The sequence below is a fragment of the Neophocaena asiaeorientalis genome, unplaced genomic scaffold, assembly GCF_003031525.2.
Source record: "Neophocaena asiaeorientalis asiaeorientalis breed wild unplaced genomic scaffold, Neophocaena_asiaeorientalis_V1.1 scaffold77, whole genome shotgun sequence".
Taxonomy (NCBI): domain Eukaryota; kingdom Metazoa; phylum Chordata; class Mammalia; order Artiodactyla; family Phocoenidae; genus Neophocaena; species Neophocaena asiaeorientalis.
Genome location: NW_020174645.1, coordinates 6,769,236 through 6,781,680, shown reverse-complemented (window position 1 = coordinate 6,781,680; position 12,445 = coordinate 6,769,236). Strand labels below are relative to the sequence as shown.

Sequence of the window (12,445 nt, the reverse complement as noted above, 5' to 3'; positions counted from 1 at the left end):
AAACAGTCCCACATAATATTACACAATGATTTAGTGGACAAAATGATTTCACAGCATTTTAAAGCTACATAATGAAATATTTAAGAGCAAAGATTCTGGAATCAGACAGACATGGACTCAAATCCTGACTGAACCAGTTGCATGATCGAAGTCTCAGTTTTACTCCTCAGTGCCCACCTAGGTTCACATGAGACCAAGTGAAAGGAAGCCTATAAAGCTTTTAGCAGCATATTATTAGCTGCTGTTATTAATATCATAAAGGCGATATCATATTTGACACAATAACATCGATCCCCATTTTACATATAAAGAAACATACTCCCGGGCTTCCCTGGTGGCACAGTGGTTAAGAATCCGCCTGCCAATGCAGGGGACATGGGTGCGAGCCCTGGTCTGGGAAGATCCCACATGCTGCGGAGCAACTAAGCCCATGCACCACAACTACTGAAGCCCGCGTGCCTAGAGCCTGTGCTCCGCATCAAGAGAAGCCATCGCAATGAGAAGCCCGTGCACCACAAGGAAGAGTAGGCCCCACTCACCATAACTAGAGAAAGCCTGTGCGCAGCAACAAAAGACCCAACGCAGCCTAAATAAATAACTAAATAATAAAATAAATTTATATAAAAAAAAGAAACATACTCCCCAAAAGTAAATAACTCATCTAAGGATGCATAACTAGTAAATAATCATATATATCCCAGTGTCTGGCACACACTGTATCCACTCCTGAATACCTTTGTTTTCAGTAATATCAGATACAACCCCCGCAAGTCGACCTCACAACTGCTCCATCACCTCTTGTATTCACAGCTTTTTTCCTATCCATCCTCTATTCTCTGTTGCTTACCAAGGGATGTGGTGTCTGAGGAGTTTATACTACCCTGAAACCAAATGTCAAATGTGCTGAGATTTTAAGACACAGTTTCAGAAACAGGTCCAGCTCATCTGCAAGAATATCATACTTCCCATTTTCTCCATTTTGATAAGCTATAATTCCCCCCACCCACTGAATGGGAGGAAACATTTGCAGATCATATATCTGATAAGGAATTTCAGCTGCAATATATAAAGAACACTTACAACTTAAAATAGACAAATAACCCAATTAAGAAATGGGCACTTCCCTGGTGGTGCAGTGGTTGAGAGTCCTCCTGCCGATGCAGGGGACACGGGTTCATGCCCCGGTCCGGGAAGATCCCACATGCCGTGGAGCGGCTGGGCCCGTGAGCCATGGCCGCTGATTCTGGGCGTCCAGAGCCTGTGCTCCGCAACGGGAGAGGCCACAACAGTGAGAGGCCCGCGTACTGCAAAAAAAAAAAAAAAAAAAAAAAGAAATGAGCAAAGGATCTGAACAGACATTTCTCCAAAGTTGTACAAATGGCCTATAAGCACCTGTAAAGCTCAAGATTAATCATTATGAAAATGCAAACTAAACATTTATATATATACACATTTACATACACATATTTGAGTGCAGGCCAATTATATTTCATATTAATTTCTTTCAGGGCTCCTAACGGGATGTTAGAAAATATTTAAAGGGACTTTGAGTCTGATAGGTTGAGACCCGCTGATCTAGCAGATATGGTCAACATACGGCCTATTAGATATGGAACATATGGCTATGTTCCACACCAACTTTAGCCTCAAGAACTCCATGGGGAAAGCAACAGTAAAATTATAAAGTGATTTATTCCTCACTTCTGCTACCAGCTTGTTCTTTATTTAGGGAATGTGCTGTTTCTGGAGATATATAATTACACATTTGGAGCACATGCATCTGTCATTATGTTATACAATGACAGATTTTACAATGTCTACGTGCCAGATAAGTGAATCTTACATCTATAAATGCCTGAAAGTTAATTTAAACGTCTTTTTCATTGAAGCATACAGCTTCATCTGACTGGCCTTTTGCATCTCGAGGCCATTGTAATGACCATGCTATAACAAAACCACGCTCTAATATGCACTGAGGTCAGCCACTGCTGGCCTCGCAACTAAATGGTAACAAACTGATGAGCTTTTTGCAGTTCTTTTGGAGCTTTTTATAGGAACTTATTTCTTTTTATGGACTATTAATCTATTTATTGCTGCTCTTAGCATTGGTGGCCTCAAGCAGTGCCTCCCATCTCTAATTTGCTGCATTCATACAAACATTTGTTTCAACGCCCACATTACCAGTGACAGTACATTTTTCATCTCTTGGAACCTAGCGCTATAGCCAAAGCCTTTTCAATCCCAACTTTCAAAAGCCTTCTAGCTTAAGAAAAAAAAACGAACATTTATTATAAGCTTATGGGGGTACCTTAAGGGCAAAAGTGAACCAAGGAGGCAGAACCAGGAAGTAGAAACTCAGCAGAAACCAAAGAGGCCATTTTCTTAGTATTGCTCACCTCTGCTCCCTTTGCCTGTCCAGTTCTTTTCTTTTGCTTCTGTAAACTCCCCTTCTTGGCTTCTCCGTAAACATGAGTCTGCCACAAACCCTAAGGTTACATCAACTCAGTTCTGGTCACTTGCAGAGAACAAAGAGCTGCCTCTCTCCCAGTGCCAATCCCAGAGGAGAGAATCAGATTGGCCCTTTTGGGTTAGGTTTCCCTGTGGTCCGATTGATAAGGTCATCGTATCTTAGGATAAAAATGGCTGCTGGAGCCACCTCTGTGAGGAAGGGCAGTTTTTACAGGAAGAATGTTGTGATAAACTGGCTTACCACGCATCAAAGGAAACGGACAATCCAGACTGTTGGAACTTTGTCTAAAATAAAAATAATTTCTGTGTGAGGGTCTGAGGTGCTCCCCTATGAAGAAAGAACATGAGGTTTGGCCCCATTATTATGTGGTAGGTACTTTTTATCTGAGGCCCTTGATTGTCTACTCCCTGTTTATTTCTTTCTTTCTTCCTTTCTTTCTTTTCTTTCTTTCTTTTCTTCCTTCTTTCTTTCTTTCCTTCCTTCCTTTCTTTTTTTAATTTGATATAATTCACATACCATAAAAGCCACCTGGGGCTTCCCTGGTGGCGGGTTCGTGCTCCGGTCCGGGAGGATCCCACATGCCGCAGAGCGGCTGGGCCCGTGAGCCATGGCTGCTGGGCCTGCGCGTCCGGAGCCTGTGCTCCACAACGGGAGTGGCCACAACAGTGAGAGGCCCGCGTACCATAAAAAAAAAAAAAAAAAAGCCACCTTTTCATTTTTTTAATTTTGTGTTTTAAAAATAATTTTATTTATTTTGGCTCGCCGGGTCTTAGTTGTGGCACACGGGATCTTTGTTGCGGCACGCAGCCTTCTTAGTTGGGCATGCGAACTCTTAGTTGCTGCATGCATATGGGATCTAGTTCCCCGACCAGGGATCAAACCTAGGCCCCCTGAATTGGGAGTGCAGAATCTTACCCACTGGACCACCAGGGAAGTCCTACAACCTTTTTAAAATGTACAAATCAGTGACTTTTAGTAGATTCACAAGCGTTCTGCAACTATCACCATTATCTGTTTTCCAGACCATTTTCATGATCCCAGATGGGAACCTCATAGTCGGTAGCGATCACTCCCCATTATTTCTTTCCCCCAGTCCTAAGCAACCATGGATCAACTCTCTGTCTCTGTGGATTTGCCTATTCTGGGCATTTCATAAAAATAGAATCATACAATATGTAGCCTTCTGTACTTGGCTTCTTTCACTTAGCATAGTTTTCAAGGCTCATACACATTGTAGCATGTGTCAGTGTTTCATTCCTTTTTATGGCTAAATATTCCATTGTATGGATAGACCACATTTTATTTATCCATTCATCAGTAGATGGACATTTAAATTACTTTCACTTTTGGGGAATAATGCTACTTATGAATAATGCTACTATGAACATTCATGTACAAGTTTTTACGTGAACGTACCTTTTAAATTTATGTATTTATTTATGGCTGCGTTGGGTCTTTGTTGCTGCGGGCGGGCTTCCTCTAATTGGGTTGAGCAGGGGCTACCCTTCACTGTGGTGCACAGGCTTCTTATTGCAGTGGCTTCTCTTGTTGTGGAGCACGGGCTCTAGGAGCGAGGGCTTCAGTAGTTGTGGCACGTGGGCTCAGTAGTTGTGGCTTGCGGGCTCTACAGCACAGGCTCAGTAGTTGTGGCACACGGGCTTAGTTGCCACGCAGCATGTGGGATCTTCCTGGACCAGGGCTTGAACCTGTGTCCCCTGCATTGGCAGGTGAATTCTTAACCACTGTGCCACCAGGGATGCCCCAAAATGTTTTCTTAAAGCAGCTGCACCATTTTACTTTCCCACCAGCAGTATATGAATACTCCAATTTCTCCAGCTTTGCCATCTTTTTGATGGTCAATTGTTTTGATTATACCCATGCTAGTGGGATGCAGTGGTATCTCACTGTGATTTTGATTTGCATTTTCCTAGTGACCAATGATATTCAACATCTTTTCTTATCCTTATTGACCTTTTGTGCATCTGCTTTGTAGAAATGTCTGTTCAAACCTTTTGCCCATTTATCGTTGGGTTGTCATTTTACTGATGAGTTATAAGAGTTAAAGAACTCTTTAAGATTCTAGACCCTTCTCAGATATATGATTTTTCCCATTCTGTGGGTTGTCTTCTTTCTCAGTAGTGGCCTTTGATGCACAAAAGTTTTAAATTTTGATGAAGTCCAATTTACTTTTTTTCTTTCATCACCTGAACTTCAGGTGTCATATCTAAAAAACCACTGCCTAATTCAAGGTCACAAAGATTTACACTTATGTCTTCATATGACTCATAGTTTTAACTCTTGCATTTAGGTCTTTGATCCATTTTGAGTTAATTCTCATATATGGTAAGACGTAGGGGTCCAACTTCATCATTTGCATGTGGATATCCAGTTGTTCCAGCACCATTTGTTGAAAAGACTATTCTTTCCTTGTTGAGCTGTCTTAACGTCTTTACTAAAAGCCTTGGCGTTTTTTTTTTTTTTAAGCTAAATTCCCAGAGTTGCTCACTAACTGACTACACTCAGCCAAGCATACAATACGCAACTGAATGTGATTAAGATTATGTGAAGGGCGACTGCGCAGCGTCGGCAGGGAGCGCAGGCTGCGAAGAGGCGGGCCGGGCCGAGCTGGGCGAGGGGGAACGCGGACCGGGGAGGCGGCGGCGGCAACCTGGGCCTCGCGGCTCAGCCGCGCATCGGAGCAGGCCTCCGCGGCGCGCGCCCCTCGCCGAGCCCGCCCCGGGCCGGCGAGCGCTGGTCACCGAGGCCCAGGCCGCCGCCACGGCGCGTTCTTGAAATCATGAACCCTGTTTATAGCCCGGGTTCTTCTGCGGTTCCCTATGCAAATGCCAAAGAAATTGGATATCCAGCTGGTTTCCCCATGGGTTACCCAGCATCTCCTGCCTATTCCCCCAACACGTACTCTGGAGCGAATCCTACCTTCCAAACAGGTTACACTCCTGGCACACCTTACAAAGTGTCCTGTTCCCCCACCAGCGGGGCGGTGCCACCGTACTCCTCCTCCCCAACCCCTACCAGACCGCTGGACACCCCTTGCGAAGTGCCTACCCCCAGCAGAGCGCGCACGCACAGCAAGGCACGTACTAGCCCCCCAGCCCCTGTATGCAGCCCCGTCACGTCATGCACCACACCACAGTGGTGCAGCCCAACAGCATGCCAGCGACGGTGTCCCCTGCTCCCATCCCTCTGCCTAGAGGCAACGGGGTCACCATGGGCACGATGGCGGGAACCACTATAGCCATGTCAGCGGCTACCTTGCTGACTGCCCGCCCACTCCCCAACTCCTGTCGCCCCCCACCCCATCACTGTGCCCACTTATCGGGCCCCAGGAACACCCACCTACAGCTATGTGGCCCCTCAGTAGTGATCACCCTGCAAACGTTTTCGGATGGAGCTGTGCAGTCACATCGTGGAGGTTCCACAGCTGGTGCTGCAGGCCTTGGGCCTCCAACCAGGACTTTGTTCTTAATGCTCTCGATACTTAGCTAAACACTACTACGGCCGGCCCAGCAGGTCCCAGCGCCCTCAGTCTCCAACTGACTCTGTGGGTTGGTCTTAAAGCAAATCCTGTTTGGTGGGCTGCCAGGCAATTTTTTAGCTAACTGTAATGAAAAAAAGGGAGTATTAATCTATTCTGAATCATATCTAGCTGAATGCATGTTTAAAAAAAAACAACACAAAAACAAAGCTTGTTCCATCTACCTGCAGTGACTGATGCAGAACCATCATATGCAAATTCCAAAGGAATGGAAAAGAATTTTACAACTTGTATCATCAATGCACTCTTGTAATGTATGCAGTCTTAAAGTTATAAGTGTTAAAGTGAATTTCTTCATAGAGCATCTGAAATCTCTTTGATGATTCTTCAGCCTTTTGGTGTTGACGTGGGTTGCCAATTGGAAACATGGACTTCTACTTTCCACCCATCTGTTCCTTTTGCACGGACTGCACTGGGAGAGAGTTGCAGGGACAGGGAGAGTGTGGGGAGGCCACCGCTGCTTGGGGTGCAGCCAGGTTAATGGCTTTCTCTCCATTTAGGCTTGTGGGGTCAGTGTGATGTGGATGTCCTTAGGGATTACCATGAATCCAGTTAGGGACAAAAGGTGGTTTATGTATCAGCAAAGAAATTTTCTCTATCTAAATTTTCATTACAAATCTCTTACAGATAGAGATGATGCTTTCTATATGTTTAATGGAAAAGTCCTATGTAGAGCGAAATTATTTTCCTGGGATGGAAGATATGTGAAAGAGAACCAGCCACACTTGGAGGAGGTATTGGCCTCTCCTTTATTTAGCTTAGAAAAATCATTCCTTTCCCCCGCCCCCTCGGGGGAAATGTTTGAGTCACCTGAAAACATATGTAGGCATTGTTGTTCTCCCTCCCACAAGGAAGGGCAAAGACTTCATTCAGCTGTGTGTTATGAAGAAAGTTGTATATTTAAGAACTTTTAAAAGGGAACAAAACTTTATTGGATATTGATTGTTCTTGTAGAGAGGCAGGGCTGTGGCTGTGTTCGGCCCATGCACTCGATGGGGATTTGTCCTCTGAGACCACCTGGAGGGCGCTCGTGAAGATGGCTGTGGGGAGGTGTGAGGAAAGGGCTGGCGCCTGTTGTCTGTGAGCCCCTTTGGCCATATCTTCTTGCGGTTGGGGACACTCAGCACAAAGCACGTGTGGACAGCAAAGGGCCAGGCAGCATCAGAACGTGTTTGCCTGCCAGAACTTATTACAGAAAGGATTTGGTGTTTAAAATCTGAATATTGTACATAAGAAACCAAGAGGATTTTTTGCCTAAATGTGCCCAACTTGTATCGATGGGTGTGTGTGTGGGTCTGTCCTCAGATGAAGTCAGAGGGGGTGGGGGGTGAGGGTTGTTCCCTTTCAGCGGTCTGTCAGCGGTCTGTCACCCCAACGTCATTTCAAGCGCTGTGGGCCTCAGGTGGGGAGGGCACCTTACTCTCCTTACGGCTCCGGCAGCTGGTCAGGGCTCCGGCGCTGGGGTGGCATTCAGCCCCGGATGGTGAGTGGGATACCTGACCCCTGAGCCTTTGGTAACCTTATTTTTTATAGTGAGTACTCTTCATAATTTTATTTTTCACATCTTATTTTATAAGAAATTTAGGAATAGTTTTGCATGGATCATTGTAAACATAAGATTTATTTCTAATGTCTATAACATAGTGTGTTTACCAATAAGTACTTTAAATTGCTTCAAGAGCACTTAACCTACCTTTGTGTGTATTCGTGTGTGTGTGTGTGTGGCAGCCATTTACCCCAGGCACAGGGTCCACTTCTTCAGCTCTTTGTTGGTAATTCCACCTATGTAGTGGGCGGTTTGTAATACCGATATGTTCTCCAGGGCCTGAACTGATCCAGTAACAGAGAAGCTGGTTTCCCCAGTTTAGTGTAATAAGTTAGGAGAAAATATGATTTTAGTATATGTTTTTTTAAAAGTCCCAAACAGAGTGCACATAAACAGATACACACATGCGACTACCTGCAAGGGTTGGAGTCATTTGAATTCAGGAGGAAGTTATGAGAAATTATATAGGCTGTTTCTTCCAGCTTGCCTGAGACTTGGCACACACAGGGTGAATGTTTTCACGAGCACTGAATTAAATGGTGTTTTCAAGAGAAAGAAAAGAGTGGGTTGCGTTTTCTCCCCATTTATATCAGCTTTATAAACACTTTCCCCCCTGTAATTTCTAAAAAAATCTTGTTTCCCTTTTGTGAAGTTGAGTTGGGAGACTTCATTAAATACTTTTGCATTATGGAATACATCTGTGTGGAGATCTTTTCAATTTTGAAACTATCAGGGCATCAGTTATCAAATGTGAAAGGTAGATCTTGTCTAGCAGGTAAGAATCTGGATATAATGAATAGTAACAAAACTATCATAGGTTGTAATTTTAGCAGCATTTAGTTCCAGTAAAATTAAGGAATACAGCTTGTTATAAAGTTGCATAATTTGATATCCTAAGCACAATAGTAGAACATTCAGAGAAATTTTGCATTTTTTATATGTGACATTCCTAATTTGAGAGTCTTTCAGCTAAATTACAGTTATTTTAGAAGCTGAGACAGGCAAATAAAGGAACTAATTCCTATAAACATAGATATCATCATGGACATTTAAAAAAAAATTTGTTCTACAGCCTTCCCCTAAGGTTTAGAAGGTATGTTTCTCTGCTTAGGGAAACCCTGTTTGGATCTGGGCCAGGTGACTGAACGTTTCACGATGAGTGATGGTCCCATCAGCTTGCTGCCTCTGAGAACTGAGGCCAGCATCAGGGCCAGGGCCATTCGTGGTGATAAGCACAGAAGCGCTTCCAGAATCTTTTGTCTCTTGTGTTTGATCTTTTCTCAACATTCTTGTTGGTTTAGTTATTAGGCCTACCAGTTGTATTATATGACTCTGTTTCTTGAGTGCTATGCAAATGTAGTATTTACAGGAGCTGAGGGTGGTCCTGGGCCATGGGCTGGACACCTGGTTGGTACTTGGTACTCGCCCTGCCCTTCCCAAGCTGGGCATGCAGTGCCTCACTCCATCAGCTGGCATCGGCACTTCAAACAAGAGGAAATAGATTCTTGGGGCTTGGGATATACTAATCTCTGGTAGTGCTGTCCTGTCAGCAGGTGGAGAAAGGATGGCAGGCACCAGACGCATCAGTATTGGGGCCTGCTTTTTAAGAAGGAAACTCAGAGTTCTTCACCTGTCCCTTGTAAACATTTGGAAAGAGTATTACTCCGACCAGTTGGGTCACCTTCTCCCTATCTGACAGCTAACAGCTGGACGCCCCAGTTCTTGCCAGCCTGGGCATTGTCCAGATGGGACAGGACGCCTGTCTGACATCCTCTGGCCGTGCAAGGGCAGGCTTAAGGGTGTGGGGCTTGAGGTGGGGTACAGCTTCTGGTTCTTCTCTTGGTGCTTTCTAAGGACGGGGTGTGTCTCTAGAAAGGAGTGGTTGGCATAGGGGAAGGGTGGACTGTGTGACTCTCCTCTCTAGTACGTTTCAAATGATGGTGTGTTTTTTTCTCCTGAGCTGTTTATTGCTCAACCTGAGCTTTCTGAAAGGAGCCTGCAGAGGACACGCTGCAGAGGAGGGTCTGATCTTTTCAGATAGAAAGTTGCAGAGTTGATCTTACATGTTTCAGAGGATTTGCCTCTTTTCCCACCCTATTCACTTGAAGAACAGAAAACCTCTAGAGTAATCTTATTTGAATCCCCAGGACCAATGTCAAGTCACTTAGGACAGGGAGACCAAGGAGAGGCTGGCATCTCTGTGCAGGGAGCCTGCAGTGAGCTTCAGGGGATGCTGTGCTCCCAGGATTGGTGTGCTGGAGATGACAAGTGTCTTATCTTGGTCTCCTGAGCCCTGTTGGAGTCTCCTATAGGTCCTCGTGGAGACCAGTAGTCAGTAGAATAATTGGGCTGGACCTGAGGCCAGCTCTCATGTGTTCCTGGTGGGGTTACTGTGATGGCCACTCAAGAGAGACCCCAGGGAGCCACTGTTACTGACTAGGAAATTGGTTTTTGTTTTTTTTAAAACGATTTCGGAATACTGTTTTTTTTTTTTAGACCGTTCTCATAGTACTTTTTAAAAACTTAAGTCAGCATTGTCTTCCAGTGTTAAAGGCACCCCTCACCTCTGCACTGAACTCCAGGTGTCAATCAATACAAAGGAACATCCATCCTGAGCCAATTACATTATGTGTAAATTCATACTATTTTTTTATGCAATCTGATGAGTAGATAAGCTCAGACTTAAAATGCTTAAAAGCACGTTTATTTTAACAAGAATTGTTATGTATTAATACTGCAATTTTCAATAAAGATTGACTTGTGTTGCAAAAAAAAGAAAAGATTATGTGAAAAATCCCAGCTGTAATCAGCAGTCACTTTTACTTTATAAACTAAGATTACTCCAGCTAGTGCACTGGATACATTCACCATCTTAATTGTGCTGATGGTTTCATGGGTGTGTACACATGTCAAACTTATAAAATTGTATAATTTAAATATGTGCAGTTTACTGTATGTCAATTATGCCTCAAGAGAGCTGTTTTTAAAGAGATAAACTCAGGGCAAGAGTGTAAATGAAACAATTTTTTTTTTCCTAATCATTTTTCAGGATCAGCTTCTCTGGTTGGGCCTAAGGTTACACTACCAACTAGGCACTAACAAAAACTTTTATTTGTACATTTCTCTTAACTGACTTTGTTCAAAAACACAAACAAACCATTTAAATTCAAGATCTGTAAGGCCAGGACCATCTCATTACTATGGGGTAAGTATTCACGAGAGCTGTAAATGTGTTTTGACTCTTAAGGAAATGTATTTTTAAGTTTCTTTCCAATGAGAATTTAGTGACTGGGTTTTTCTTTTCTACATAGAATTTAAGTCCCCCCAATCACACAAAGCTCCATTTTGGCAGAGACTTTATCTGTCTGTTCACCCTCATATGCCTAGCATCTAGAACACTGTTAAGCACACAACAGGCACTCAGTAAATACCTGTCAAAGAACGAATAAAATCCCACTTAAACTGTCACCTTTTCCTGGGACCATTTTGAACTGAGGAAGGTGGCAGCTCTATTCCTCCTGTTAACATGACAAGTCCATCTCCAGAGGCAGATACTGTCTTCCTCAAATTTTATTATTATTCACCTTCTTATATTTGTAAAAACAAGGTGGTGTGGCTTAGGAATCTCACTTCCAGGAAAAGACCTAAAATGGTGTGTTAAAGATTATGCATAGGATCCACAAACTAGAAGCAATCAGATGACAGCGGTTAAGGAAATCATCCCTAACTGAAGAAACAATCCATAGATTAAAAATTATCATTATGACAAGTCTGCAGTAACATGGAAAACATGTAGTGTGAATCAGGAATTGAAAAGTACCATCACTGACCATGCTTACAAATTAAAAACGTATACACAATTATCTGCTAGAATTTATACTCCATGAAGGCAGAATGTTTGGGTTTGTTCTGTTCACTAGACAGTGCCTGGTACGGAAGGTGTTTATTAACACTTGTTGAATGAATGAATGAAACTAAATATAAAACATACCTATGATAACATACCTGAAGGGAATGAACACACGTGGAAAATTATGTTCAGGTGGTGCAACTGTGGGTGTTTCCTCCACTTTCCCTCTACTTTCCAATTCTCCCTAAAGTTGTGATAAAACTTTCTCAGTTCAAAGGATGGTCACAGAAATCCCTCACCAGGCTCAGGCTGCTTCCTCCCGTCCTACAACTAAGGAAGCATCGGAATGGGAGTAGGTATGTGACCCAGCTTCAATTCTAAGAGGGCTATTTTGCAGCGTGTGTGGCTCCAGCCAAGGGTCCCTAGGGTACCGGATATTTAGGCTTTCTCTCCTGCAGCGAGAAGGCAGCGCTGCCCCCCATTGGAGCCTGCAGGAGAGAGGCTGCTCTTTCCCCTAAGCTGCCCCCAGCGCCTCGCCTCGCCCCACCCCGTCCCCAGCTCACTCCTAGACACCCACGGGGGTCGCTCATTACCCCTCCCGCCCCTGGGAGGGGTATCTCCTTCCCAAGGAGGAGGTCACTCTCTCCTTGATGGCTCTATCTCCCCTGAGCGTCACCGGTCCTCCCTGGTCCTCCTCATGGGGTCATTCGTTCCTGAAGGAGAGGTCATCCCATCCCCGTAGAGCCCACCCCCCTTGAGGGGGGAGTCGCTCGTTCCACCAGTCCCTCTGGGGGTGAGGGTCATTATTCCCCCGTCCCTCTCCAGAGGGGGTCATTCGTTCCCAACGAGGTCACCCCCTCCCTCAGGCCCCATTCCCCCCGAGGGGGTCGCTCTCCCCCAGCCCTCCTGAGGCGGCGCGGCACTCGTACCCGAGGGGGAAGTCACGCCTTTCGCCCGGCCCAGTCCCCCGAGGGTCAGCACCGCCTCCTTCCGGGCCCTCCCCCACGAACAGCCACGCCGGGC

The 12,445-nt window shown here is 44.7% G+C and overlaps 1 pseudogene; it reads left to right on the top strand.

Annotated features, from left to right (window-relative positions):
- Window positions 1–5,201: 5,201 nt before the first annotated feature.
- Window positions 5,202–5,852, top strand: LOC112408841 (myelin-associated neurite-outgrowth inhibitor pseudogene; annotated as a pseudogene).
- Window positions 5,853–12,445: the final 6,593 nt, after the last annotated feature.